At 43.2% G+C, this 4,650-nt stretch overlaps 1 non-coding gene across 1 annotated transcript; it reads left to right on the top strand.

Moving 5' to 3' along the window:
- On the top strand, window positions 1-106 carry LOC138876642 (small nucleolar RNA R71). Its single transcript, XR_011401985.1, has one exon. It is a non-coding gene; the product is annotated as a small nucleolar RNA R71 (small nucleolar RNA).
- Window positions 107-4,650: the final 4,544 nt, after the last annotated feature.

The raw sequence follows: 4,650 nt of genomic DNA, 5'->3' as shown, positions 1-4,650 counted from the left end.
ATACCATGATGTGGACATGTAACCAGCAGACCCTTGAATCTCTCCCACGTTTTATGTAGCGTCTCAGTTGGTCTCTGTTTGAAGCTTAATATCTCATCAATTTGCTGAGAAGTCTTGTTGCGTGGATGAAATTTGCTCAAATATTGCTTGAATAATTCATCCCAAGTAGTGATGGAGTTGATAGGGAGTGAACTAAGTCAAGTCTGGGTTGCTCCTATCACTGAGAATGGAAACAACAACAAACATATTGCTTCCGATGTCACATTGTGTTGTTTTTGCATGGCACAGATTGAGAGGAAGTTCTAAAGATGCTGCTGAGGATCTTCAACGTATGACCCAAAGAGTAGTCCCTCGTTCTGCAACAGATGTAGCATGTTATTTGTGATTATCATTTTCCATGTCTGGTTTAATTATTTCAGTTGAGTTTTGTTGTTGTTTACCTTTCCTTTTTGCACGGTTCAATGCCTTGAACACCTTCTCAGGATCTGATAATGCTTCGAACAATTCTCCAGTTCTTGAGGAGTTTCTAAGCATGCACCTGTGACAACCACGACTACAAACGTTAGAATTTCAATAATCAGTTTAAATTGAAGAAAATTGACTACACTAAAAAATTTTGCACTTCTTTTTAACTGCAATCAATAACACCGTTAATTCCCCGGCAACGACGTCAAAATTTGATCACGCCCAACTATGTCTTATAAAAAGGACAAAGCGGTCGCTACAAATATATTCCGGCTAACAAGCCCGGATTCGAATCCCACAGGGAATTAACCTATCAATCACAACTATTGGACTCACAGAAATTCACGTATTCAATCTTCAAAAATATTTGAGTAACAAATTGGATGTTTATTTGTAACGACCCGGCTGGTCATTTTAAGAATTAACACCCCGATCCCCTATTAACTACTTTCCCCGTGTTTATTTTTGCTATTTTAATTTGCCGGTATATTTTGCTTTGAATTTTGGAGTGTTTTGGGATACTTAGTCCCTGAAAGAGAGCTTAAGCTTTAAAATTTGGAACGTAGTCGGAGCAGTATGAAGACGGACTTGGAATGGAATTTTATCGGTTCCATTAGCTCCATTGGGTGATTTCAGACTTAGGGGTGTGTTCGGATTGTGTTTTGGAGGTCCGTAGCTTATTTATGCTTGAAATGCCGAAAGTGGAATTTTTGAAGTTTCTAGTTCGATAGTAAGATTTTGATATCGGGGTCGGAATGGAATTCCAGGAGTTGGAGTAACTCTACAGTGTTGAATGTGACGTGCTTGCAAAATTTTAGGTCATTCAGATGAGGTTTGATAGACTTTTTGATCGAAAGCGTAATTTGAGAGTTTTTAGAATTCTTGGGCTTGAATCCGATGTTAAATTGGTGTTTTGATGTTGTTTTGAGCATTCCGAAGGTTGGAACAAGTTTGAATGATGTTTTAGGATTCGTTGGCATGTTTGGTTGAGGTTCCGGGGGCCTCGGGTGTATTTCTGATGCTCAACGGACCATTTTTGGACTTAGAAAAGGATCAGATTTTTACTGGTTTTCTGTTGCAGACTTTTTTTCATCACAATCGCGTGAGGAGGCTCGCGATCAAAAAGGCTTAGATGAGGCAGATGGGATTTTATTCAACAGGATCACAGGAAAGGGAGTGCGAACGCGTAGTATTGGCAGAAGTTGAATCGCGAATGCGTGGGCTATGACGCGTTCACGAAGAGGAAGAAGTGTGGAAGCTGAGGAGTGGAAGTTGCTCTTCATGATCGCGTGGGGTCAGCTGCGATTACGTAGAGCTGAGCAGTAGAAGCATCACGTTCTCGGAAGATTCCATGCGATCACATGTATTGTCCTGGTTTGTCTTAGAGATGCATCGGTTTTATTCGATACATGTTCCACCTACTCTTATATGTCTTCTTTTTTTGCCCCGCGTTTGGGTGTATCTCGGTTTTCTTTGAGTTCCCCTATTTATGTTTCTACTCATATAGGAGATTCTCTTGTTGTGGACCGTGTTTATCGGTCGTGTGTGGTTGCTCTTAGTTGTTTTGAGACCAGAGCCAATTTATTATTGCTTAGCATGGTAGATTTTGATGTTATCTTAGGCATGGACTGGTTGTCGCCCCATTATTCTATTCTTGATTGTCACGCCAAAACCGTGACGCTGGCCATGCCAGGTATACCGCGAGTAGAGTGGAGGGGTACCTTAGATCATACTTCTAGTAGAGTTATTTTATTCCTTAAGGCTCAGCGTATGGTTGAGAAGAGGTGTGACGCGTATCTAGCTTATGTGAGAGATGTCAGTATTGATACCCCTACAGTTGAATCATTCCCAATAGTACGGGATTTTTCTGATGTGTTTCCACCTGATCTTTCGGGAATGCCGCCAGATAGAGATATTGATTTTGGCATTGATTTGTTGCCGGGCACTCAGCTCATTTCTATTCCTCCGTGTCGTATGGCCCCTCTTGCGTTGAAGGAGTTAAAGGATCAATTATAGGAATTGCTTAATAAGGGTTTTATTCGGCTCAGTGTATCACCTTGGGGTGCTCCTATCTTGTGTTGAAGAAAAAAGGATGGTTCTATGCGTATGTGCATTGATTATTGCCAGTTAAACAAAGTTACAGTGAAGAACAATTATCATTTGCCTCGTATTGATGATTTGTTTGACCAACTACAGGGTGCACGAGTGTTTTCTAAGATTGACTTACTTTCAGGTTACCATCAGTTGAAGATTCGGCAGCCAGATGTCCCAAAGATTGCTTTCAGGATTCGGTATGGTCATTACGAGTTCCTTGTTATGTCATTTGGGCTAACCAATACCCCAACGACCTTTATGCATTTGATGCACAGTGTGTTCCGACCATATCTTGACTCGTTCATCATTGTCTTTATTGATGATATTCTGGTATACTCCCGGAGTCGGGAAGATAATGAGCAGCACCTGAGGACAGTGCTTCAGACTTTGAGAGAAAAGAAATTATATGCAAAGTTCTCGAAATGCAAGTTTTGGTTGGATTCCATGGTGTTCTTGGTCCATGTGGTGTCGAGTAAGGGGATAAATGTGGATCCGAAGAAAGTGGAAGCAGTGCAGAGTTGGCCCAGACCATCCTCAACTACAGAGGTCCGCAGTTTTCTTGGCTTGGTAGGTTATTACCGTCGATTTGTTTAGGGGTTTTCATCTATTGCAGCACCTATGACCAGGCTGACTTAGAAGGGTGCTCCGTTCCAGTGGACGGAAGAGTGTGAGGCGATCTTTCAGAAGCTCAAGCCAGCTTTGACTACAACCCCAGTTTTAATATTGCCTACAGGATCGAGGTCTTATACTGTCTATTGTGATGCCTCGAGGATTAGCCTTGGAGTGGTATTGATGCAGGACGGTAGGGTGATTGCCTACGCGTCCAAATAGTTGAAGGTACATGAAAAGAATTATCCTGTCCATGATCTCGAGTTAGCTGCTATTGTTCACGCCATGAAGATCAGGCATCATTTTTGTACGATGTGCCTTGTGAGATTTATACTGATCACTGGAGTTTGCAGCATCTGTTCAAGCAGAAGGATCTTTATTTGCATCAGAGGAGGTGGTTAGAGTTGCTGAAGGACTATGATATCACTATTTTGTATCACTCGGGCAAGGCCAATATGGTAGCCGATGCTTTGAGTCACCGGGCAAAGCGTTTGTGGAGTTTAACTTATTTACCAATAGCGGAGGCCCATGACGATGGATGTTCAGGCCTTAGCCAGCCAGTTTGTGAGATTGGATCTTTCGGAGCCTAGTCAGCTTCTAGCTTGCATGATTTCTTGGTCTTCCTTATTTGATCGTATATGGGAGAGTCAGTATGACGACCCTTATTCGCTCGTCCTCAAGGACAATGTTCTGCATGGTGATGCCAGAGATGTGACTATTGGTGATGACGGGGTATTGAGGATGCAGGGTCGAGCATGTGTACCCAATGATTATGGGCTTTGGGAGTTGATTCTAGATGAGGCCCATAGTTCGCGGTATTCCATTCATCCGGGTGCCGCGAAGATGTATCAGGATTTGAGGCAGCACTATTGGTGGAGGCGGATGAAGAAAGATATAGTTGGGTTTGTAGCTCGGTGCCTCAATTGTTAGCAGGTGAAGTATGAGCACCAGACACCGGGTGGATTGCTTCAGCAGATAAAGATTCCGGAGGGGAAGTGGCAGCGGATCACTATGGACTTTGTAGTTGGGCTCCCACAGACTTTGAGAAAGTTCGATGCCATTTAGGTGATTGTGGATCGGCTGACCAAGTCCGTGCATTTCATTCCTGTGTGTACTACTTATTCTTCGGAGCGATTGACAGAGATTTATATCTGGGAGATTGTTCGTCTACATGGTATTCAAGTTTCCATCATTTCAAATAGAGGTACTCAGTTCACATCACGGTTCTAGAGGGCCGTACAACATGAGTTGGGTACTCGGGTGGAGTTGAGTACAACATTTCACCCCCAGACGGACGGACATCTGAGCGCACTATTCAGATTCTTGAGGATATGCTCCGTGCGTGTGTGATGGAGTTTGGAGGTTCTTGGGATCAGTTCTTGCCACTAGCGGAGTTTGCCTACAACAACAACTATCAGTCCATCATTCATATGGCACCGTATGAGGCCTTGTATGGTAGGCGGTGTAGATCCCTCGTGGGTT

This window comes from Nicotiana sylvestris, chromosome 8, assembly GCF_000393655.2.
Source record: "Nicotiana sylvestris chromosome 8, ASM39365v2, whole genome shotgun sequence".
Classification (NCBI taxonomy): domain Eukaryota; kingdom Viridiplantae; phylum Streptophyta; class Magnoliopsida; order Solanales; family Solanaceae; genus Nicotiana; species Nicotiana sylvestris.
The sequence above is the reverse complement of the archived record's forward strand: the minus strand, read 5'-3'. Positions and strand labels throughout refer to the sequence as shown.